At 56.5% G+C, this 26,299-nt stretch overlaps 1 protein-coding gene across 1 annotated transcript in view; it reads right to left on the reverse strand.

The window, feature by feature from the left end:
- Window positions 1–26,299, reverse strand: part of ITPR3 (inositol 1,4,5-trisphosphate receptor type 3) — a 275,096-nt gene that overhangs the window by 170,181 nt on the left and 78,616 nt on the right. The gene's annotated exons all lie outside the window — the stretch shown is intronic.

Raw genomic sequence — 26,299 nt, forward strand, 5'->3', positions numbered from 1 at the left:
GCCTTTAGTGGGTTGGTAACACATCAACCAACGTGTGTCCAGCTTCGCTCTGTGCCCCTGCTAAGCCAAAGGAACATTTCCTATCTTCATCTAATTGGCTTTTAATTCTAGTTGTTGCTTTGACCTTAAAGGTGGAGTTTGTGAGGCTGATTTTGGGGCAGGTTCATCCCCACCCAGGCATCAAAAAGGTGAGCAGCATGACCAGCACCCCAGGGTCCCACAGCCACCAACTGGCCTCAGTCCGGCCCCCATGAGCTCAGTGACAAATAAACCTTGTAAAAAGAGAGGAAAAAGGGGGAGAAAAGCAGAGATTAAGAACAGGAACTGCAGGGATATGGCTTCCACTTGGTGACTGACTTAAAATAAACATCAGATATGCAGAGCAGGGCTGGGAGCCTGCCACGGCACGGGGAAAAAATTAACGCAGGGAAATGTGTGTCCTTTAGCATGGCTGGTTATGGGCCTGGCTGCCTGGTGCTAATGTGAGCGTGGCAGAGGTGTGACGTACCGAGCGGTGGCTGCAGGGGAAGGAAAAGGGGAATGTGTGGGAACGAGGAAGGGTGCTGGGGATTGTGGAGCAGCTGGGAGCGCTCATCTGTGCCCCAACTCCAGCTCTGAGGGGATGGAAAGCAAAGGGATGGAAAGCAAAGGGATGGAGAGGGGGAGATGGGCTCAAGGAGCACCCGGCTGTGGTGGGCACAGAGCTCCCAGAGATGCAGGTGCCCCAGCAGGGCCCACAGCAGAGGCAGCAGCAGAGCATCCCCATCCCTGGAAGCGCAGTGCAGAGCGGAGCTGGAGCGTGACGGCTGCCCATGGCAGGGCTGCGGCCGGCCCCAGGCAGCTGTATTTACTGTTGCTATTTGTTGTCACCCTGGCAGCCTCTGCAATGTGAATTTTCTGTGTCACTGGCTGAGAGGATTCCAGGCAGGTTTTTGATAATGCGGGGTTGGTTTTGTGAAGCGGGGAGGGAGAGGGGGAAAAGGAGCCATGGGCTACAAACTGCTCGGCCCGGAGCTTTTAACTCTTTTGCCGCCGAGTGCCTGGCTGCTGCGGTCTGAGCAGAACTGTGCTGCTTTTCCCTTCCCCACCACAGCTCAGGGCCACGCACTGATCCCCCCGTGCCTCAGTTTCCCTTCCTGCAAAAAGGCAGGAATGCGTGGGAACGGTGCGGTGCCCGCAGTGCCACGTCCATGGGGCGGCTGAAGTGTCCACCCTGCAGGGCCCCGTGCTTGGCTTCCTCCACCTGGGAGCCTCAGGGTTTGATCTCTCCATCAGCAAACCTGGAATCCACACGTGATCGAGGTCTCCTCTTTTGTTTTTGGGCAGATAGAGCAGCAGTGTCTGTTCCCTCCCTGCGCTGCTGCTGGGAGCACCAACATCAGGATCCGCTGTTTCTTCCTTCCTCTCTTTCTTCTTTCCTTTCTGTCTGGCTGTGTGCTTTGGGTAATTAGTGTATCACGGAGAGGTGGTGTGGTGGGACAGGAAGGAAAAGCTGTTTGCACAGCGAAATAACTGGCAGAGCATCTTCAGACCTGTCTGTGCTTCCCAGGTGGCACCTCCGGCTTAACCGCTTCCTTGCTGTGACACAGGGGGGGTCTGCCAACCTCGTCTCCTCCCCACATTAACCCTTCCCTCACCCCCCAGAGGAGGAACAGGGACTTCCCTCCTGTGACAGCTGAACACGCATTGCCCGAGGAACAAAGAATGAAGCTTTAAATCTGTGTTGCTGGGCACACCCGGGGCTCTCCAGCCTGGTGGGATCGGTTTTGCAGCCAGCAGTGCTCCTCTGGGTCAGCCCTGGTGGTCCCTTAGGAGTGGGGAAACTGAGGCACGCAGCACCCATCCCCACCAGCCCTGAGCACCACGCCGTGCCGCTCACCCAACGCAGCCCCCGGAGCGAAGCTTCTGGCACCCGGGCAGCAGCCGACCTGATTGACACATGATTGACAGAGCCAATTAGCCAAACGGAGCCAGCTGCACTCAGCCCAGTCCTGCGGAGGGCCGGGGGAGGAGGGGGGCCGCGAGGGGAGCCCGGGATCCAACGCTCTCCCATTAGACGTGATTGCTGGTTTTGTCTCGTTCTCAGCCTTTGTACAGATGCCCCGCAGAAGCTGCGTCTCCCCTCCCGGTGCCATTCACACAGCGCTCTCCGTCTCCCACAGCGCTGTCAGCGAAGGGCTGCCATCCCCCGGGCACTCCTCGCAGCTCCGGGTTTCCCCACGCGCACGGTGACGTGCCGGGGTCGCAGCCCGAGGGCGCAGGGATGGCGGCGGGGCGGGCAGGGTGGGGGCGCGCGGCCACGCAGGGACGGGCGGAGCGCGGAGTTCGTCTCTCCGGAGATCTGCGTTTCTTCTTTCTCAATGTTTTTTGACTCATTTCCTCAGCTCGCAGTCAGATATTTACTTAACCTCGCGACTGCGCTGCGCTGGGAGCGCCAAGTTTGGGGGCTGTGGGGGCTCCGCTGCCGCCGTGTCTACGCGCGGGGGCTGCGCGCTCCCTCACCCGCTCGCACGCTCGGCGCACGTGTTCGTGCACTGCGACCCGCCGGGGCGGCTCCTGCTCCCAGCTCTCGGTGTCGGCTGCCCCGAAGGGCTGAGTTTTGTGTGTGCCGCTGCTCCTGTCCCCCAGTCCTTGCACAGCCACCGGCTGCCCTGTGCACGCAGTGGCTGCACGTGGTTCCGTCCAACACAAAGCACCCCGTGCATGGATTGATGTCACCTCCCCGGGGCCGTGCACGCTGCGCAGGGACGGAGCCCTGCAAGGTCCCGCTTCTGCCAGCGGCCGTACTGGGGTGGGCTGGGCAGCCTGCGGCCTCATGCCCCAACCCTCTTCCTCCCCAGATGTTTTTCCCAGCCCGCTCGGATGCTGCCCCGCTCCCTGAAAGGCCGCTTTGTGCCGAGCATCCGGACCCAAAACCTCTTTTATGGGAGGGGATTCTGCCCTGGGTGACCACCATCGGGGTCTGGACGCATCCCAAAGCCTTTAGCAATTGTGACCACTGCTGAAAGGGTTCATTTCTCCCCCTAACGAGACACAGCCCTCGTTGGGGGCATGCAGCATCTGTCTGGCAGTGTACAGCAAGCAGGCACAGTAATGGGGCTGAGGAAAGCAGAGGGCTCATGGGGCTCTCCCTGCAGCACTGCTCTGCCCGATGCCACGGCCGCAGCCGGAGCTCACACCATGAGCAGCACCCAGAGACCCGTGAGAGCAGCCTGGTGCCTGCTGTGGGTCTGCTAGGAGCGGTCTGGGCAGCGTTGGATGGATGGAAAGAATCCGTCTGACTTGGTGTGCTCAGAATCCATCCCAGAGCTGTTAGGAAGTGGCCATCAAACCCCGAAGAGAAGCGAAACCCTACCCAGGTGTTAAAGATCCCGGCAGAGGGAAGGAATTTTTCTTCCCCTTGGCCCTGGAACAACAACAACAACGCTTTTTTTCCCTTAAGCCTATTTCTGTACAAGGCAGGCAGCTCGCTGCCATCACCATCCCTGTTATCTGAAGCGGTCGCTCTGTCCAGGGATGGCACCTCCAGGGCCGCACAGCGCCAGGACCTCGGGGATGTGGGGGGGAAGAAGCTGGCAGAGGGTCTGGAAACTTACAGCTCTTTGTGCCCGGCGCTTGAAAATAAAACGGATTTGTGACAAATGAATGAAATAATCTTGTCCTGCCTCCTGAAGGGGTAGAGTCCACGGGAGAGCCGCGGTGACGCACGCAGCGCCCAGCCCAGCTGGCAATGCCCCTCGGGCCAGCGCAGCTTCCCCAGCTCCGGTCCCGTAACGACGCCGCGGCTCTGGGAGGTTCCTGCACCGCGCTGCTGTGTGCGGGTCTTTCCCGGAACCCGCCTTCCTGCTCGGGCGTTTCTGGGAACGAGGTCCCGGGGCTGTTGGTTTGGGGCGGCTGCCAGCCGGGGGGGTTTGGGGAAGCGCGCGGGGCCCCGGCTCGGTTAACCCTTTCCACGCCGGCGGCGGGTTCTGAGGGCGACGGCGCCGAGCGCTCAGCGCGTTCCGCTTCCCCGCTCCGCGTCTGCTCGGGGTCCGGCGGAAAAAGGGAGGGGAGAAGTTTCCAGCAGGGAGAGCCAAGCGGAGCCTCGCACACCTCCGGCCCATTGCGCACGGGTTAAGCGCGCCGAGGGCTGCGCGCTAAGGTCAACACGGGCTGCACCTGCCCACGGGCTCCTGTGCGCGGCAGCACAATTGATGGCTTGTTCCTTTCATAAGTGCCGTTGGAGCGCGGTGCCCAGGCCGCGAGCCAGCCCGCTGATCACATAAAATATTATTTGTGTTTAAAAATTCCAGTAATTGACTATGCGCCGTTTTTTTTCCAAACCTTTTGCCAAGGGCAGTAAAAAATCAAAATCCGTCCTGGGTTATTTTCATCATGCAAATTCCCATTTCTGTAAACAGGAGCGCAGCGGCAGAACCCCTCTGCCTGCAGCTGCCAGCGTGGGGCCGGTGAACACGGGGAGGGGATGGGGCTGTGGTTGCGGTGGCCCTGCAAGGTGCTGCGCCGAATGGAGCTGGGCTGGGGGTGCTGCTCACTGCTGCTCACAGGGATATGGACCCAACCCGGCCACCAGCCTGAAACCCATGGAGATGGGTTGAGGTTGGGGTGAGGAATCGTTCTGTTTGCATCATTATGGCAGCCAGAGGCGGCGATGCCCCATCCCTGGAGACCCCCGAGGACGGGGAATGGGGCTCTGAGCACCTGATGGAGCTGCGGGTGTCCCTGTGTCCCTGTGCATCGCAGGGAGTGGGACCTGATGGCCTTTGAGCTCCCTTCCAACTCCAACTCAATGACTCTGTGGTTATGTGTCCACTTTGTGCCCATTTTGGAAATGTGGAAACATCTGGGGCTGGGTGGGACGTCGGGCCACAACCCCTGACCTGTGAGGCCGTGGCAGCTTCGGGCTCTGTGGGCTCTGCTTTTGCATCATCAGCAAAGATGACCTGATGTCCTTTGCAAGGAGAGGGGCAAAGGGCTCACATCTGTTTTGGAAACCATTCAGCGCAGGAAAACGACCCACATGCAGCAGTAATGTGGTTTTGATTGTACTGCACTCTATAGAAAGTAGTGCACACATATTAAACTATATTAGACAGTATAATAATAGCTTGCAGTTTGTCTGCCTTTCATCTGGACGTGCCTTAAGGATGTCACGTGGATGCAGAGCCCTCTTTCACTGCTGCTGAGATGCAGCTGCCCCGTGCATCCCTGCAGTGCGTCCCAGAGGTGCTGCCCAGGACACAGGATGCTCTGGGATCCAAAGGTCCCCATCCTGAGGTGCCCCAGGTCTGAGATGTGAGGGACAGGAAGATCTGAACAAGAGTGGGGCAATGAGGAGTGCAAGAGCACCGGCACGACGCAAGATTTTAAGGTGATCCCTGCAGTCTGACTCCTGGCTAATTACTTCAGCTCCATCTTAAATGTTGCATGATTAATAGATACGGATGTGTGTTTAACTAAAACCTGCCGTGTTTGAAGGGAATAATAACAATAATAAGTTTTTCCATCCATTGAGATCCAGACCACTTATGGTAATTAAAATTACACGACGCTACCGGAGAGGGTCCTGAGCTCCTTTCCAGTTACCCTAATCCTGCTCTGCCTCCCGCTATGGCTCCGGGGACCTGCAGAGGATGTCGGCTCTGCTTTTGCTCTCCGCTTTCCTCCCGAGCCGCTGTAGCGCTGCGTTCGGAGCCGTTTCAACGCACTGGGTGCGACGGGCACCGGCAAGGCAGGGAATGCCTCTCCAGGAGCACGTCCAGCACGGGCAGCTTTGTACAAACAAGGAGATGAGAGGCAGAGGGAGGGCTGGGGGCCGGAACACCGCTGTAAACACAGCGTGCTTTGGCTCGGAGTCGGGTGAGCCCCTCCGACGGCGGCGGAGCTGCAGGGAGGTGTGCGCCCGCGTGCCGGCGCCGAGCGGAGCTTTCACAATAAATGATTAAAGCATGGTTCAGATCCCGTCAAATGGAACGGTGCTAATCTAATCACAATCCATCTGGCACTGCCACATCTGTCCCAACACCTCCACCTCTTCATTTTCAATCAGCCTTAAATAGTACATAATTATTAATGTCTACCCGGCTGTCAGGCGGCGCGGGGGATTCACTTATCTCTCCCATCGGCTCAGGAAGGGATCGGGGATCGGGGATGGAGGGCTGGGAGCCCTCAGCTCACGTGCTGGGGACGGGAGGGGACGGAGCACGGAGCTCAGGGCACGGCCGTGGCACCGCGCTTCTGGCTGAGCCCGGAGCTTTGGGATCGAATCAGCATCGAATGCTGCCTGCAAACGTCCCACCCCAAGCCAGCACGTGGCAGCAGTCCTGCTGGGGTCCTCAGGAGAGCAGCTCCCGACCCATCCCGTGCCATGGCAGAACGTGGGCTCTGCCCTCTGCGCGTGGCTCTGAGCGGCCCAACGGGGCTGCGCTGCTTTCTGAGCTTCTCCCAACATTTGGAGGATTTTAAAGCCTGGGGAGTCGTGTGGCGAAGCGAAACTCTCAGCTCTTTCCTTTCTAACTTAAGAAGGGGTATTTTCTTGTCCTCACGGCTGAGACAACACAAAACCCAGCAGGGCAGTGGTGGTTTTTCCTTGCTGGCATTAAGCTTTGGGTCAGAGGCAGAGCCGTGGGTTCTGATGGCTGGGATTAAAGCCCCATCACACAGACACGGCCACCGAGCTCGGAACGGAGTTCAGAAAGGTGAGCTGAGAGCAAATACCTTGTGAAAGTGGAGTGATCCTCCCCGGGCTGTTTACAGAACACCTTACCCAATAACCAAAGGCTGGGGGATGTCTGTGAGCTCCTGCAACATTCGGGGTTTTGATCAGAGCCATCGATCTGTGCTGGCGCCCAGTGCTCAGGTGGATTTGGAGGTTGAAAGGCACTCGGGTGCAGTTCACTGTTTGTTCCCAGGCAGGAACACTGGTTGGTGCTTTGCTGCCTTTCTTCTTGGAAAGAGCCCTCCCAGCTCAGGCAGGTGAGAGCAGCTGGAACAGAACTGACGGGGAAGAGCTGAGTGGGGCACGAGGTGTCTTCCTCTCCTCTCCTCTCCTCTCCTCTCCTCTCCTCTCCTCTCCTCTCCTCTCCTCTCCTCTCCTCTCCTCTCCTCTCCTCTCCTCTCCTCTCCTCTCCTCTCCTCTCCTCTCCTCTCCTCTCCTCTCCTCTCCTCTCCTCTCCTCTCCTCTCCTCTCCTCTCCTCTCCTCTCCTCTCCTCTCCTCTCCTCTCCTCTCCTCTCCTCTCTCTTCATTTTATTGCCTCAATCTTCTCTGGACACTGCTTTCACTTTGATCTCCGGAAACTTTGGCATCACTCCTAAAAAATATGTGTATATATTAGGGAAAAAGGGGGGTGAGGAGGGGGGAAGAAGAAGAGCAAAGCAGAGCCTTTGTTCCCCACAGCTGTTGTCATGCTGTGGCAGATCTCTGTGCAGGTATAAATGCTCTCATTGATCAAGCAGTGGTGGGCTGGCGCTGTGGGCACAGCCCTGCTGCAGTCGGGTTATTGGCACAGGGAGCAATCTGCTTCCTGAGGTCTGAGGTAAAGAGAAAAACATAAATAAGCACCCAGCATGGAAGGAGCAGAAGTGGGAGAGCTGATGTCCCCCAGTGACACAGAGAGGGGTGTGTGGGCATGGGGCTGTGCCATGGGGCACTGGGATGGGGCTGTGCTTACACCGTGCATCCACATTGCCATGGGGCATCACAGCTGTGCCACAGGGCATCACAGCTGTGCCATGGGCATCACTGCTGTGCCATGGGGCATCACTGCTGTGCCATGGGCATCACAGCTGTGCCATGGGGCATCACTGCTGTGCCATGGGCATCACAGCTGTGCCATGGGGCATCACTGCTGTGCCATGGGCATCACTGGGTAGTGGCATCCTGCAGAGCACTGAGGGATGACTGTGCCACCACTGAGTGGTGGCTGGAGAGGTGAAATCACCCTTCCTCCTTCTCCTCTTCCTTCCAAGCATTGGGCAAGGAGCAGATGCTGGACAGCAGGGGCAGCAGGAGAAGGAGCCTGGTGCAGCACGGGGTCGCGGCGATGAGTCGGAGCGCAGCGGGTACGGGAGCGGAGCCGGGGCATCGTCTGGCTCCCACATGTGCTGAAGTTGTTAGGGAGATTTATAGGGCAGAATGCGAGGCTTTTTCTTCTGGGCTTTATAATCGTACATTAGGCTTTTAACCTCTGACCGGGAGCGCTGGGAAGGGCCGATGCAGGCGGCACCGCGCGGCTCCCGGCCCTGCAGGGAAGGGGATCGCGGGGGAAGGGACCCCCAGCAGGACCCCGACACAGCCCCGTGGGGCCGGAGGGGTTAAGGCAGCACGGAGGAATGCAGAGCTGAGCCGAGGCGTCGGCTGTCTTGAGGTCACCTGTGAGGGATTAGGCGCGGGCAGACAGTTGTTGTTTGAGGACTGTCTGAGGCCGGGGAAGGGGCCGGGAAAGGGGGGGCTTGGGGCATGCACCACTATGGGGGCATTTGGGAAAGATGGCTGCAGCCACGCCGTCCTTCCCCTGAGGGAACGAATGGGGCAGGAGGAGAGGAGCTGGGGGTAGGACAGGTGCCCCCAGAGCCTGAATGGGACGCTGAACCCAGGTGGGCACAGGGGCACTGGGGAGATGTTGGAGAAACGCAGGACCAGCAGAGCTGCTCCTCCGTGGGGGCCATGAGATCCACTGATCTGTGAGCTCCAAGCCAAAGCCCCTCTGTGCTGCACTGGGCTACGCCTTGCCCACCCCATGCTGGGCTGGCTGGGTACCCACAGATGGACCCACTGGGAACACAGCACAGTGAGGGCAATGATGGACCTACTGGGGGCACAGCAATGGAGTTGATGGACCCAACTGGGACACGGCATGATGAGCGATGGTGGATGCATTGGGCGCTCAGTGCGATGAGGGTGATGTGGACCAAGTGGGGACACAACAGGAGGGCACTGGGCAGGGCAAGGTGCGAGCGCAGCTCCAAGCTGACTCTTAGTTCTCCTCGAAAGATGGACCCATGATGGAGCTGCCCCACTTGCCCCATTCTGCCCCACGCCTCGCTCCCTGGCGCTGTGCTGATGTGGGCACTGTGCTGATGCTGCATGCTGTGTCATTGGAATCAACCCAGAGGTTCTTCCCATCCCTCCGGCTGTAATATCGGTGCGCCTCCGCAGATGAAAGGTATTATATGAGGATAAATTCTTAATCATCACAATAATCAATCATTCTTTCCCCATAATTTAGTTGAAATTAATCCAGCAGATGATCAGAGGGCCAAATGGCAATCTGTGTCCCGGATATCTTTATTGACTCAAAGGGAGAGCATCTTCTATTAAAGCAGAGGAAAGCTGGAGGAAGTTCATCCAAAAGTTCCCCTTTTTAAAAAGAAAATTAAAAAAAAAAAAGAAAAACTCACAAAGTAAACACTGTGTGCTTACAAGAAGGCCCTTCCCCTCCTGCAGAGCACCCTGCAGCTCTGCAGCTGAACCCGAACTCTGCACCTTGCCCAAAAGGAGCAAGAAACTGCCCAGTGCAGAGGCGCTCCCTGGGGCCAATGGGTGCTTTTATCAGTAATAAAACATAAAATAAAGTGATTTTATTGAAACTAAAATGTAAAACATGAACTGTGTGCCTCGTGCCCCATCCCCACGGCCAGCTGATCCCGTTCCGGAGCTCCAGCCCTGGCCCTGCTGCTGCTCCCTGCGTGTCCCAGCTCTGCTCATGGGATTTGCAGCCAGTACCAGGGAAGGGTGAGGAACTGAAAGGCAGAGGGAAGAGATGAACAGCCACAGCTCCTGCTGGGGGAAAGCCGTGGCTCTCCTCTCTAATCTGCTCACACTCCTTGTGCAGCCATGGAGGCAACGCAGGGTGCACAGGGGACAGGGATGGGGACATCCTGGCTGTGCCAGCGGTGGGTGTGCACCTGGCTGATCCTCTTCTGCTGTGTGCAGGGGCACATGGGGGACCTTCAGGGTGGCACTGCTCTGCCGATGGGGTGTGCAGAGCCCCAAGCAGAGGGCATCTCACTGGGCCGTGCTCTGGCTCAGAATGGCAGGGAGATCCCTGCTCACAGAGGAGCTCGTGTGACCACCCCTGGGATGTGCTGTGCTCCGTGCTGGTGGTGCCATTCCACCAGTGCCACCCCGTCAAATGTCACCCTACTGAGTGCCACCCAACCAGTACCATCCTCCCAAGTGCCACTTCACTGAATGCCACCTCCCTGAGTGCCACCCTACCAGCTCCCCTCCACCAGTGCCATCCCATCAGGTTCCAGCCCAATGAGTGCCACCACACCAGTGCCGTCCCACCCATTGCCATCCCACCAGTGCCAACCTACTGAATGTCACCCCACCAAGTGCCACCGCACTGTCACCCCACTGAGCGCTGCCCAACCCGTACCATCCTACCAAGTGCCACCTCCCTGAGTGCCACCCTACCAGCGCCACCCCATCGGCACCACTTTACCAGTGCCACCACACCAATACCCACCCCACCAAGAGCCACCCCACTGAGTGCCATCTCCCTGAGCGCCACCCCCCTAAATGCCACCCCACTGAGTGCCACCACAGCGGCAGCACCAGGGCAGTCCCTGCCCAGAGGTGTCCCAGCTACAGGAAACTTTCCCAGAGCCGACACGGGGATTCTGGTAGCGGGAGAGAGATGGGATAATAAAACAGGAAAAAATTAACATGTAGGAAAACATAGCTGCACCTGAAGCAACAGAGGCGAGGAGCGCCGACGCGGCCCCCCCACCGCCAGCAAGGAGCTGTGAGTCAGTGCCTCCCGCTCCTCCTATTTCAAAGGCAGACAAACAACGCGCTGCACTGTGCGGCATCCCTGCTCCTAAATCTTCCTGTCCTCACGCTCCGTAAGGCGAGCTGCGGGGCAGGACCCGGCCCTGCTGCTGGGGGCACAGCCCGGTCAGGAGTTCTTGCGGCACCCTGAGCCCCAAACCCGGCACCTACAGACCTGGGTCTGAGCAGGGACCCCCCCACGCATCAATCGCCACCATCTCCGGGCTTATTGCACCCACAGAGAGGGGGGATGGGGTGGGGAGAAGCCTGGGAGCGCAGCCTGGATCGGGGCACCCCTATGACACGGGGCGGCTCCCCCTGCCCCCCATGGCCGTTGTTCCATGGGCTGTTCTCTGCTCTGCCAATGGACGGAGCTGGACTGGGGCTGCAGCCTGCCATGGGCTCACTGGGGCTGCTGGCACTGATCGCCTGCTTGATTTCTCTCTTCCTTTTTCTCTCTTCCTTCTCTTTCTTTCAGGAAAAGACACCATCTCTCCCACTCTTGCTCTCGTCGTGAAAGCTGATGCAGTTAATTGGAGCTTCTTGTGAGCGCACATTAACACAGGCAGAGCCAAGAAGACGTCTTGGCAGCGAAATATCATTATCAGCTCTTGAGCTCCAGCCAAAATCCCCTTGCGGTCAAAACACAATTCTTTAAACTAAACAATTAAAGATTTGTGCAAGTGTTGCTGCCATGAGTTATCAGGGCCGGGGGGGCAGCGGGGATGCAGGTGATGGCTGAGCCCCGGTGTGGGGCGCGGGGGGGGGGCCCTGTGAGCAAGGCCCAGTGTCCTCACGGGGCTCAGCCCAGTGGCACTGGGATGGAAGGGGACGGCGTGGGGACCCTTCAGATGGAGCTCGTGGTGCCGGGAGCTGCAGTCCCACCTCGGCCCTCCGTATGGGACCAGAGCACATCACACCCTGAGGGATGCTGTGGGCTCAGGTGCCGGGTGGGAGCAGCGTTGTACCTATGGCTGCAGTGAACAAAGCTGCAGAGTTATGGGGAGAATGCTGCTAATTGTCATAGGGTGTGTGTGAGGGGGAGGTTTGGGAGGGATGTGGAAATAATCCCGGAGTATACAATATCTCTTTTCCAGAGAGGTTAGTGTCTTTTCCATCCTTGCCACTCATTTCCATCACGCTGAATGTTCTTTTATCCACATCATTGTCCAAACAGCACTTTAATCCTGCCAAGCCAAAGAGCTGGTGGCAGGGAGCTCCAGGCTGGGACAGCTCTGGGAACGGGTCGTTGGCTGCTGACACTCTCATCTGTATCTCTCCTCCCATCCCTTCTCCCTGCTCATGGACCCATAGCCATGGGGTATCCATCCTGCGGGGACACCCATGTGCAGGGCCATCTATCCTATGGGGAAACTCAACCCACAGGGGCACCCGAACCATGGGGCATCCACCCTATGGGGACATCACAGCCATGGGGCCACTCAAACCATGGGGCATCCACCCTATGGGGACATCACAGCCATGGGGTCACTCAAACCATGGGGCATCCATCCCATGGGGACACCGTAGCCATGAGGACGCCAAGCCGTGGGGCATTCATTCTACTGGGGACACCCCCAATATGGGGCATTCATTTTATGGGGGCACTGTAACCATGGGTCCCCCATGCCATGGGGCATCTATCCTATGGGGACACCTGTGCCATGGGGACACCCACTCCAAAGCTGCAGCAGAACTTTGCAGAGGCTGCAGTGCTGCCCTTTCCCTGGGTTCTGCCCACCCTCGATGAATCCTCTGCCTGCCCTGTGGATTTTCTAGGAACAGGCACTGTGTGTGGGCACACAATGGACACACACCGCTCCTCAAGCTCTCTGAGATCAGTACCAGACAACCAGCCATTTGTGGGATGAAGCCTCGAGATGAGACTCTTCTAAAGAACGGTTTGGAAGTCGGGCTGAATCACACTTCCACGGCCTGCACTCAGCCGTGAGCTGTGGCAGAGGCCCCTGCAGGCGCTGCCTGGGGACGGCCCCGCTGTCACCTGTTCCTATGGAGAAGGATTTTGATCACAAACGCTTTGGCAAACAGCTGTGCCAGAGCCCCTTTCTGCTGCCTGACGTTTATTTGGAGAATGTCAATAAGGAAAGACAAACATTCCCCGTCCTTGTGCACACACCTCCCTGGGCTCAGAGCTGGCAGAATGGGATCCCAGGTGGTGCCCAGAGCTGGGCACAGCCCCAGGTCCTCCGTTAGGGCCACCAGGAGGCTGCAGGGCCGTGTCACCTCTACAAAGGGGTTTTCTCTTTTCCCTTCTCCAGCTTGAAGCCACGTCCCTCATAGTGAGTGATGGGGTCATAAAACATTAAAGTTCAAAAAGACTTCAGTGATGGCTGTGTTCAGCCATTGACCCGTCACCAACATGGAACAATTAGGGTTGGAAAAGACCTCTCAAGTGCACTGAGTTCAACCGTGGACCTGTCACCACTGTGCCCACTCATAGCAGTGTTAGGTTTAGGAAAGACATCCAAGATCCCCCATCCAACTGCTGACCCATCGCACCATGCCCACTAAGCCATGCCCCCAAACAGAACCACAGAATCGTTAGGGTTGGAAAAGACTCTCCAAGACCATCCAGTCCAACTGCTGACCCATTGCACCGTGCCCACTAAGCCATGTCCCTAAAGCCATGTCCATTGGGTCGGATGTGACAATCACAGAACCACGGAATGGCGCTTGGGATAGAAGGAGCCACAAAACCCATCCAGTCCCAACCCCAAACTGGAGCAACTCATTTCCACAGGGACCCTTCCATCAGGATGTTCTGGAGCACAGCTCTGAACCCAGTCCCACACAGCCGTCCCCACACAGGGGGAGGCAGGCAGGCGGGATCCCACTCCGACAGGCGCTTGCGGAGCTGATGGGCGAATGAACACGCTCAGGCTGTAATTAGGGCTTCAGCACCGTGACACCTTTACAAGAGTCTTTATTTAAAAGCAGGTAAATTGGAGGCTTCCAGGTTGGGTACGGCGCGGGGGGAGGCGGTGGGGAAAGGAGCAAACTGCTCTCAGCGGCATCGTGGCACTGCAGTGGGGCGACCGCAGCGTGGGTGATGGGTGGGAGATGTGGGGCTGTGGGGAAGTTTGTTGGGCTCAGTAGGGAGAAGGGCTGACTGGGAAGGCCCTGTCCATGTCTGTACGTGGGGGCAGGAGCCATGTGATGCCACGTGGCTGCCAACCCCCTCCTTGTGCCCAAAGCTGTGCTTTTCCTATTGCTTTCCCCACACAACGCAGCTCAGCGCATCCCTCCTCCCCTCCTCCCGACCCCGGACCGAGGTGATAACACCTCAAAGTTTGGGGATTTCAGATCTGGAGCAATCTGGGCTTTTTTTTTTTTTTCTCTTTTTTTGACAGCTGCTGCCTCTACTTTAGGCAAGGACATTAGCGCCGGGAGGAAAAAAATTTGATTTTAATGCAAGCCCCAGTAATCAGCTATTTGTGATGGAATTTTATCTGTCCTGGTCTCTAAGGGATGAGAAGCAAGCAGAGAGGAAAGAAGGGTCAGAAATTAGTATGCAGAAATATCTGATCAGCCAAAGTAATTTTCTTTAATAATCGTATTCATACTGGCTGCTCTCCGCTCACTAGAAGAATTAAGTATTTAATAGTAATATATTTCATCTGGCAGCAGTTCCGTTTCGTTAGGAGCTGTGATGCCGCGCCGGGGTGGGGGTGGGCACAGGGAGGTGGGAGGGCCGTGGGGAGGGGGGGCAGCACTGCTGCTCCGACCCGGGGGGCACAGCCTGACAGCCCTCTGTGGGGTGTGGGGAGAGCTCCGTGTGGGGCTGGGGTTACTGGGAGCTTTGGGTTAACGGGACGTGAGGTTTAATGGAGCTGGGGTTAACTGGGAGCTGAGGATAACTGGGGGCGTGGGTTAAAGGGAGCTGAGGTTATTGAAAGCAGGATCAACTGGGAGATGGGGGTGGCAGGGAAATGGGGTAACTGGGAGCTGAGAATAACTTGGAGCTGTGGGAGTTGGGTTTAATAGGAGCTGGGGATACTGGGAGCAGGTAACTGGGAGCTGGGGATACTGGGTGCTGACAATAAGTAGGAGCTGTGGATTAACAGGAGCTGGGTTTAATAGGAGCTAGGTTTAATAGGAGCTGGGGATACTGGGAGCTGAGGTTAATGTGAGCTGAGGATAACTGGGAGCTGATGTTAATGGGAGCTGGGTTACTGAGTGCAGGGTTATCTGGGAGCTGGGTTCACTGGGTGCTGAGAATAACTGGGAGCTGAGGATAACTGGGAGCTGGGGTTAATAGGAGCTGAGATTACTGAGAGCAGGGTTAAGTGGGAGATGGGGTTAGCTGGGAGATGGGGTTTCTGGGTGCTGAGAATAACTGGGATCTGTGGATTAATAGGAGCTGGTGCTACTGGGAGCTGAGGTTACTGGGAAGGCAGACACAGGAGGAAGGATCTGGGTGTTTCCCCCTGGGTCCCTGTCCCCCAAGTCCTGCGTTGCTGCTCTGGGCTGTGCAGGGCAGGAGGTCGCACTGGTTACGACCCTAGAACCTGCACTTCTGTAATTGCCAGGAGCTGTGCTAATTACCATGGTTGGCATCTATGCATGGAAGTGTTCATGTGCATCCTCAGCTTCACTGCATCCCTGCATCCTGCTGACCAGTGGCACTGAGCTGCAAGCCAAATCAGCGCCCTGAGAAGCAGCCCCCAGCCAGAGGGGGAACCCCCAGCACCCCCCAGCATGCAGTGGAGCCCCACATGAGATGTGCCACCATGCTGGCTGTCCCCTGGGGACATCGGAGGTCCCCAGGGTGTTGGGGATGGGGGGGGGATCCTGCAATGCAGTGTGTGGCATCATGTAAGGGGGGGTCCTGCTTCCAGGGGCTGAGGGGAGGCTGAGGGCACAGGGGTTACTGGGAGCTGGGGTTACTGTGGGCTGTGGGGTAATGGGAGATAGGTGAGCTGGGAGCTGAGGATAACTGGGAGCTGGCATTAATGGGAGCTGTGGTAGGAGGAAAAGCAGCACACCTACCTGCCCATCCCTCAGTGCCTGCACCCCGCTGGGCTCTGCTCCCTGCAGCCCCACCTCCAGCACTCGCCAGGTTCTGTGTGTGCAGCAGTGAAGTACAGCAGAGAAACAAATCCCTGTTTACTCAGAAAAGAGAAATTGAGAGCTGAGTTCAGTGCCTCTCTGCTCTCTCACAAACACGCGGTGCAAACAGGTGGACGTGGCTCCTTATTCAGGCTGGGGTGTGCTGTGCTGTGGGGGAAGGGGCAGAGAGGGGTTTTGGGGGCACCCCGGCACCAAGTGCTGTGGGATGAACTGCCTTAAGGGTGAGGACTGCACTCAGGATCCCAGCTCTCACGGGAAGAGCCGCAGCAATGCTGTGTCCCAACCCCTGGCACCAGTGCTGCTTCCTGGATCAGATGAAATCCCAAAGCACCATCAGGGCACGGGGAGGGGATCCATGCACAACACTGTGTTGGGGGATATCAGGGATGGAATCGTTCTCTTCCTTCTTTCCAAAAGTTTTGTGCTGTTTTCCTGCCAGGCTGAGGGCAGCCCCATGGCCAACACAGTGCTGATGCTGACGGCACCTGCCTGCATCCCATCCCATCCCATCCCATCCCATCCCATCCCATCCCATCCCATCCCATCCCATCCCATCCATCCCATCCCATCCCATCCCATCCCATCCCATCCCATCCCATCCCATCCCATCCCATCCCATCCCATCCCATCCCACCACATCCCATCCCATCCCATCCCATCCCATCCCATCCCATCCCATCCCACCACATCCCATCCCATCCCATCCCATCCCATCCCATCCCATCCCATCCCATCCCATTCATCCCATCCCATCCCATCCCATCCCATCCCATCCATCCCATCCCATCCCATCCCATCCATCCCATCCCATCCCATCCCATCCCATCCCATCCCATCCCATCCCATCCCATCCCACTCATCCCATCCCATCCCATCCCATTCATCCCATCCCATCCCATCCCATCCCATCCCATCCCATCCCATCCCATCCCATCCCATCCCATCCCATCCCACCACATCCCATCCCATTCATCCCATCCCATCCCATCCCATCCCATCCCATTCATCCCATCCCATCCCATCCCATCCCATCCCACCACATCCCATCCCATCCCATCCCATCCCATCCCATCCCATCCCATCCCATCCCATCCCATCCCATTCATCCCATCCCATTCATCCCATCCCATCCCATCCCATCCCATCCCATCCCATCCCATCCCATCCCATCCCATCCCATCCCATCCATCCCATCCCATCCCATCCCATCCCATCCATCCCATCCCATCCCATCCCATCCCATCCCATCCCATTCATCCCATCCCATCCCATCCCATCCCATCCCATCCCATCCCATCCCATCCCACCACATCCCATCCCATTCATCCCATCCCATCCCATCCCATTCATCCCATCCCATCCCATCCCATCCCATCCCATCCCATCCCATCCCATCCCATCCCATTCATCCCATCCCATCCCATCCCATCCCATCTCATCCCATCCCATCCCACCCCACCCCACCCCAACCACCCCATCCCATCCATCCCATCCCACCCCATCCCATCCATCCCATCCCATCCATCCCATCCCATCCCACCCATCCCATCCCATCCCATCCATCCCATCCCATCCCATCCCATCCATCCCATCCCATCCCATCCCATCCCATCCCATCCCATCCCACTCATCCCATCCCATCCCATCCCATTCATCCCATCCCATCCCATCCCATCCCATCCCATCCCATCCCATCCCATCCCACCACATCCCATCCCATTCATCCCATCCCATCCCATCCCATCCCATCCCATCCCATCCCATCCCATCCCATCCCATTCATCCCATCCCATCCCATCCCATCCCACCACATCCCATCCCATCCCATCCCATCCCATCCCATCCCATCCCATCCCATCCCATCCCATCCCATCCCATCCCATTCATCCCATCCCATCCCATCCCATCCCATCCCATCCCATCCCATCCCATCCCATCCCATCCATCCCATCCCATCCCATCCCATCCCATCCATCCCATCCCATCCCATCCCATCCCATCCCATCCCATCCCATCCCACTCATCCCATCCCATCCCATCCCATTCATCCCATCCCATCCCATCCCATCCCATCCCATCCCATCCCATCCCATCCCACCACATCCCATCCCATTCATCCCATCCCATCCCATCCCATTCATCCCATCCCATCCCATCCCATCCCATCCCATCCCATCCCATTCATCCCATCCCATCCCATCCCATCCCATCCCATCCCATCCCATCCCATCCCATCCCATCCCATCCCATTCATCCCATCCCATCCCATCCCATCCCACCACATCCCATCCCATCCCATCTCATCCCACCCCACCCCACTCCATCCCATCCCATCCCACTGACCCCATCCCGTCCCTCTGCCCCCCATCCCCCTCCCGCCGTGTTTGTGAGCTCACGGGGAACGGCGGGACACGGGGCCTTTCTCCCGGCTCTAATGAAACCCTTTAATCATATTCAAATAGGTTACTGTTCAGGGGGAAAATAGAAATATGGATTTGATAGCAATAAATTTCCCTGGCTGGCTAAGCCCAGTTCTTAATTGTCCTGTCCCAGGGCTCGCACATTTCATTGTTCGTTAGGTGCTTAAGTCCCTGCTCTCATTTTGTGGCGGTGACATTACCGCTGATGGCTCTAATACTCTCATAATTTGAAAGGGGATTTGCATGATAGAACGCAGAGTATTAAAAGAAAGAGAAAAAAGGAGAGTTAAAAAAAAAAAAAAAAGAAAAAAAAAGGAGGGAGGGGGCGAGGAAAGAGTGGGGGGGGGGCAGGGGAGAGGATTCAGCTTTCACTTTAAAAAAAAGTCACTTTCTTCAAAGTCAAATCATTGTTTTCATTAAAGTGGAGGGGAAAAAAAAAAAAAGTGTCTCTTCTGCACAGTCAGTCCGGCCTGGTGCTGGTATTATCCTTATTGTTGCTAATGGTTATTAATTATTATTATCCTGCTACACAGAGCACTGCGGACGTGATGTCCCCAACGTCCTTGGGACAAAGGGAAAAAAAGCAGCGGGTGCCCAGGGCGGGCAGTGAGGTGCCATGGGGCTCTGCCCCCTCCGGCACAATGGGGTCCGGGCAGGAGAGGGACCCCAGGCAGTGCTGTGTGCGCCTCGGGCTGTGCTGCAGCCCACGCTGTGGGTCAGAGGGGGTTTGTGGGGTGGGCAATGTGTCATAGCCCGTGGGTCTCCCCGGCTGCTTCTAAGCTGGCTGCTTCTATCCCACAACTTTGGCTCGTGGTTAGAGAGGAGATGAATGCGTCGTGATTCCTAAATCGCTGTTCCTAAATGCCCATGGGGACACGGAACCACACGTGGGTCCCTTTGGAGCTGGGCCAGGTGCTGCACTGCTGTTAAATCCTGCAGGATGCCATTGCTGCTGCCTCTCAGGTCCGGGAAGAGCCGTAATGACCAGCTGAGCTGTGAGCACAGAGCGTCCGGCACCTGGGGTGCCACAAGTCCCAGTGTGCCTTTGGAGTGGCACTGCCATCTCAGCAGGAGGATGTCAGTCCCCAGGCAGCCGTTTGTGGCACACAGGCTGGGGAAGCATTGCCCTGTGCCCGTGAGACAGCACTGCTGGCGCCTCTGCCTGGATCCCAAAAACTGACTGTGGTGTTCTGAATGAAATCCGGTCTCAAATCTCTCTGGAGGGATTTCTCTTTCCCCGTGCTGTCTGTGTTAGGGGAGAAGGAACGTACCTGGCTCACAGCAGAAGGGCTTCCCCTGAGCGGGCCAACAGCTGCCTGCCCAGGGGCCCAAGGGGAGCACAGCACCCACCCCAATCACAGCACAGCACAGAATCAGCCTTTGGACGTCACCACCCCTCAGCCCCCACCTCCTTGCTGGGACTCTGCTGCCTGCACGTCTCCCATCCACCTGAGAGTCTGCAACAAGGAAGAGCCCAGGGGTTCAATCCCTTTCTTCACACCTTTGTATGGGGATGGCACTGCGGAGCTCAGCGCAGCCCCAGCAGAGCCCATCTGTGCCCTCAGCATCAGCACATGGCTCTCCTGGCCCAGTTCTGTGCGTTCCCCACCAACCACAGAGCCCCAGAACATCTTCCACCCCTGGGTGAGCACTGAGCATCCCCTGCTTACCCACAGCGGGGCTGCGATGGGACGGGGCTCCCAGGGAAGGCTGCCCAGGGAAGGGCACTGCCTTGCTTCCCATTCCTGAGCCTGTTCACCATCCATTTCTGCGACTTTTACCCCTCTGAATGGAAACTGACAGGCTCACAAAGAGCAGACATTCGCATTTTTCATGGCTGCAGCCTGCAGGCCCCCTGTGCTCAGCACCCAGCCCTGCGCCCACGAGGAACGCACAGATCCCCAAACCCAGCGCTGGGTGCCCCGCTCCTCCTGGGCAACGTCAGGCACAGATGGAGCCCCTGTGCAGGATGGGGCTGGAGCTCCTGCGGATCCCAAACCCTGCAAGACCATCAAGGGCACAAAGGAGCAGCAGAGGTGCATAGAAGGAGAGATCCTGGTCAGAGCAGGATCAGCGCATCTCTCGCAATCCATCTTCATCCCCGCAGCGCTGGACCACTTTCCGCTCAGATATTTACCCAGCGAGGTGACTGCCATCTGTCTCCTCTTTATTAAAACACTCCAGGATTTTCCCCCACGAGTCCTCGTCCTTGGGAACAGGCAGAAGGATGTCAGCGACTGGCAGGGAAGTGGGTCAGACCCTCCAGGAGCGCTCGGCCCCTCAAAGTGGGGCACACAGCAGTGATGCTCGGACCTCACCGCCGCCACGTCCCAGGGCTCTTTTTTTTCCCTGTTGCTCAAATTGGCCGTTTCCAAGAGTGCTACATTCGCTGCCAGCGCCCCCCAACCCCCAGCCCTGAGGAGCAGCTCGTTCCTCGCTTACGTCACCCCGCAGAGAAGGGAATTATTCAGGGCCTTCGTTTCAGCTGAAACAATACTGCAAATGAGCAAAACGTGCGCCGCGCTCCCACTCGCATGGTGCAGGCAGGGAGAAACAGGACCTGCGCCCAGAGCTGGGGGATTAACAAGCTGGAGGAATTTTGTGGAGTTTAGGAAAAACACCCATTTCCTCTGGAAAGGGGAAAAAAGGGGGCCTTGCTGCAGGCCCTCTGCCAGGGCTGGGTGCACAGCTCTGCTACCAAGGTGTTGGCTTTGCTCTGCTGCACTCAAGGGAGTTCCCAGCACCCCAAAATTGTATTTGTCCTCGGGTTGCTCTTGGGTTGGTGCTGGTGGGATGTGGGAGATGGGATGCGGGACATGGGATGCAGGGTGTGGGATGTTGGACATCGAACGTAGGATGTAGGATGCTGAACGTGGTATTTGAGGTGTGGGATGTAGGACATGGGATGCTGAACACGGGATGTGTGGTTTGGGACATGGAATATGGAACGTAGGACACAGGATATGGGATGTGTGATGTGGGACATGGAACATGGATGTTGAACACTGTATTTGGAACGTTGCTCACAGGACATGGGATGTTGGATGTGGCATGTGGGTTATGGGATGCAGGACACGGGATGCTGGACATGGGATGTGGGATGTGGCATGCTGAGTGTGGTATCTGGGGACGTGGGACGTAGGATGCGATGCTGAACGTGGTGTGTGGGATGTGAGCCACGGCATGTAGGACATGGAACGTGCAGAACTGAATGCAGAATGTGGGACCTGAGATGTGGAATGTGGGAGATACGGGACATGGAACATAGGACAAGGGGTATGGGATGTGCAATGTGGGATGTGGAATGTGCAGTGTAGGACATGGGGTGTTGAACATGGAATGTGGGACCTGGGGCATGGGACATGGGATGTTGAACGAGGGACATGAAACATGGGACACAGGACATGGGATGTGAAAACTGGGAGGTGGGACACGTGACATAGGATGTGGGATGCTGGACACATGACATGGAACATAGAACATGAAATGTTGGACACGGGCCACAGGATGTGGAATGGGAGACGTAGGACATGAAATGTGGAACATAGAACAAAGGATGTGAGATGTAGGACACGGGATGTCGGTCATGGGACATAGGACATGGGATGTGGAATGTGGGACATGGAACACGGGATGTGGGACATGGAACATGGGATGCAGGACATCGGATGCTGGAGATGGGACTTGGGATGCGGAACATGGAACGTGGGACACAGGGCATGAAGTGTTGGATGTGAGATGTGGGATGCAGGACATCTCCTATCCTATCCACCGTCCCCAGCCCTGCTCACCTGAAGTAGCACCAGAGCCAAAGTGAAGCTTAAATATTTTTGTTCTCTCGTTCACTTAGGGATGGGGGGGAGGAAAGAAGGGGAGAGAAGGGAGAAGAAGGGGAGGGGGACAAAGGGGGTTTAATAGGCTCCAGTGACAGCACAATGTCCACATTGGGAAAAGATTAATGACGAAAATTAATCGCATGACCTTTCTTTCGAGGAGCTGGAGGTGAGGCGAGCCATTAAAGCCTCTTATGTTGTAATTAACGTTTGAGGGGAGAAAAGACTGGCTTTAGAATGGATGTGATCATTTAATTAGGGTTATGCGTCAGTGCCACAACAGGTTCAGAGAAGTCATAATTTAACTATAGCTTTAAATTACGCAGTCAGAGCGCGGATGGCAGGGTTTAATGGCGGGGAAGCGCTGCCACCGAGGAGTGGGGAAAACAATTAGATAAACACCTCGGATGGGAGAAGGAGCGGAGATGGGCCGGGGTGAGGAGGGCAGGTGGGGCTTTGTGTGGGGAATCCCATCAGAGAGGGCAGGGTGGGATCCTGCATCCCCCCATTGGGCCCCCCAGCAATGGGGCTCAGCTCAGCCCCAGCCCAAGGTGCTGGATTTCGGTGTGAGAGAGAGGAGGTGAAGGTGTCCGTGCAGAGTCTTGGAAAATTATATGTGAGAAATGAGTGTCATGATCAAGTGCTGCATATTGGATGGATTATTAAGGTTCAAAATTAAAACATATACAATATTGCCGATGCCAAGAGCTCTCTAATCATAAATCAGTTCCCCTGACCCCTTCATAATCATGAGATTGCCCTAAAGAGCATCGGATTTTACATAATAATAAATGCAAAAGGGTTTTTTTTTTTTAATTGGCCTTCTGCTTTTGGAGCCTGAGGTGGTGGCGTGCTCAAACCTCCCCTGGCAATCAGCGGGACGCTCTGTTTGTTTCTTAGTGAAGGAGGGGGTCTTTCTATGAGCCTCTATTTGGTAACATTATGCTTAGGAGAAAAGGAACATTTTTCATCAGACCCTTCAGTGGCATCACAGCGAGGAGAGGTGGAGGTGCTGCAGGGCTGGGAGCTGGTGTGACACAGCCTTGTGCTGCATGGGTTGGGTTAAGTTTAGCTGGGGAGCAGCTGAGGACATGGCTGAAACGTGTGGGGGCTGCTGGACGTGGGGTAAATCACACACTGGTTTCCATAGGGGCAGAAAGCTGGTGCTATGAGTCTACCCAGCTGCTTAAAATTATCCTTGTGAGCAGCATTAGCAGCGATACTCTTGCTTAAGAGGGAAGAAATTTTCACCTTCTCCGTTCCTTTCATTCTTGGTTTTGGTTTTCCTCTTGCTTTTGCTCACCAAGGAGCTGTTATTACTGATGTGTGAGAGTGGCTCTGCTGCTTATTTGCTTCTCCCTCCAGTGCAGATCTCCCTGCTGCAGGCTGTGGGCTGCCTTCACTTCTCCAACAGCACAGGAGAAGGGAACCCCCAGATCCTGTGAACCAAAAGCTCTGCAGAACCATCCCTCCTGGCACGGATGATCCAAGTGCTGTTGCTGAGCCCGTGCTCAGGAGCCGGCGGGTGGCACAGCAGCTGATGGCCATGGGTGGCACACAGCACCACCCTGCAGCCCCTGGGGGTGCTGTGCCTTTGTTCCCAAGAAGCTTTGGAGTCTGCGTGCTTGAGCCCCTTCTGCATGGAGCTCTGCAGAAAGCAGGCATCCTCCCAGCTCCACCTGTCTGCAGTCTTCCCACGTGCACCAGGGAAGCACCATGCCCTTCCAAACGTGCCCTTCCTGAGCACACAGCTTTGCCCGGCCCTGCAGGGCTTGGTGTGAGCAGGGCACACACAGTCTGCATTGTCCCAGGACACAGAAATGGAAACTTCACCACTTTTCTGCCTACTGCTAGAAGACTCAGAATAAATAACATAAATCTCTGCTCTGGAGCACAGCTTTCCTCATTTTGCGACTACGTTGTGCTCAGTGGGGATATTGGGATGCTCAGATGTGCAGAAGGACAGCAGAGCGTGAGAGGATCGCCCTCCTGCTTCATCCCAGATCCTCATACCACTGAAGGTCAAAGCATCGCCTCGTTTTCTCCTGGACATCTGCACCTGTGAGAAAACATGGGATTTGGGAAGAGCCAGGCACAAAAAATGGTTCAGCTGCTCCATGCCCCTGCCAAGGCCGGGTCCCCATCCCTGCGACGCCCCACGTGCTGCCCTGTCAATCCCACCCAACGACTGCCCCATAAACCCAGCGCCCTCAGAAGAGAGAAAAAATGGAAATGACTTCTCTCCTTCATGGAGGTCTCGTGGCCTTAAAACTTAATAGTCTCTCAAATGCCGTAATGCAAGACGGGACTTTTATGGACTCGACAAGGGATAATATTATTAAGATGTGTTATGATATTAATTCCAATATTTCATGAGATGGGGAGGGGAGGGAGAGGGTGAAGAATAAAACTTCCCTCTGGGGAGTTCTGGGCTGTCTTATCCCTGCTGGGAGGCACAGAGGGGTCAATGCCGACTGCCATGGCTCCTTGGTGGCACTGCCACTGTCACCAAATGCATCTGAGCAGAGATATCAAGGGTCCTGGTGGGAGCCATCCATTAGGAGCCTTCCATCCAACTAAACCTCCCAGGGCCTTCCTTCCTAATCCCATCTCCTCCTGTCCGTCTTTCCCTCTTCCCTTCTCTTCCCCAATTTCTCCTTACCTTGCCAAACCAAGGCGCCTGCTGGGATGTTGGAGCCCGGCCACTGCCCAGCTGTCACCGTGTGTGGGCAGCACCAAACAAACAGGCTGTAAATAAAATACCCTCTCTCACACACACACATATTTTCTCCATTACCTCCGCTAATACTGTCTTTCTTCCATCGTGAGTTCAGTGTTGTTTTTTGTCTCTGCTGAACCCCTCCTCCTCCTCCTCCTTGCAATTTATTCCAGCTGTGAAAACCTTCCTGCCATCCCCTCTGCCACACGGGCGGATAGGTGAGTGGCAGCAAGAGAAGCCCCTCTAAGCCACTGTGCCTAATCTATCCCACATGTGCAGCTTGGCGTGCGGCCCATGGCCAGGCAGTGTGGCTCCTGCAAAGTCAGCCCAGCCTTATGGGACCAGCATGGGTGCTTCCTGCCCTGTGCTGGTGGGGAGCATGGATGGGATGGGATGGGATGGGATGGGATGGGATGGGATGGGATGGGATGGGATGGGATGGGATGGGATGGGGTGGGATGAGATGAGATGGGATGAGATGGGATGGGATGGTACAGGATGGGATGAGATGGGATGGGGTGGGGTGGGGTGGATGGGATGGGATGGAATGGATGGTACAGGATGGGATGAAATGGGATGGGATGGTACAGGATGCAACGGTATGGGTTGGAATGGGATGGGATTGTTTGGGGTTTTGAAAGGGATGGGGTGGGATGGGATGGGATGGATTGAGGTGGGATGGGATGAGTTGGGATGGGTTGGAATAGGGCAGGATGGGATGAGGTGAGATGGGATGCGGCGGGATGGGGTGGAGTGGGGCAGGATGGAATAAGGTAGAGAGGTTTTGTGTACTGCATCCTTGTGTGCTCAGTTTTTGGTCTCATCATAGAATCATTGAATCGTTAGAATTGGAAGGGCCATCTGATCCAACTCTCTGCAATGAACAGGGACACCCACAGCTCCATCAGCTCTGTCCCCCTTACCTCGGGTGTCTCCAAGGACAGTGCACCCCCACCTCTCTGGGCAACCTGTGCCACTGCCTCACCACCCTGACTGAAAGACTTTGTTCTTATATCCAGGTCCTCCTGGGCCCACTGTTCAGCCTGTCTGGGTCTCTGTGGATGGCATCCCATCTTTTGGGCATATTGACTGCACAGCTTGATGTCATTCTCCACTGCTGGGTTTGATGGGACAGTCTGGCCCAAAGGCACAAGAAGGCTCTGGCCATCTCAGGTGCCTCTGCTGACCTATGGGATGCTGTTGAGGCCAATGTTTGCTCATCTCAGTGCCTTTAGATGGCACTTTCCATCAGCCTGTTGGGAAACTGGCACTGCCCTCCCTGATTTCTGCTGGGAAACCTCATCCCAGCTGCTACCTGGAGCCGCCTGTGGTGCCAAGGGATGAGATGGGTTTCTGAGTGCTTTGTGAGCTCATGCAGTACCTCATGCAGGAGCTGGGAAAGGAGCCCAGGAGTCCTGCTGGGTGCACGAACCTGCTCCACTCTACCCTGCTCAGATC

This window comes from Lagopus muta, chromosome 24 (assembly GCF_023343835.1).
Source record: "Lagopus muta isolate bLagMut1 chromosome 24, bLagMut1 primary, whole genome shotgun sequence".
NCBI classification, from domain to species: Eukaryota; Metazoa; Chordata; class Aves; order Galliformes; family Phasianidae; genus Lagopus; species Lagopus muta.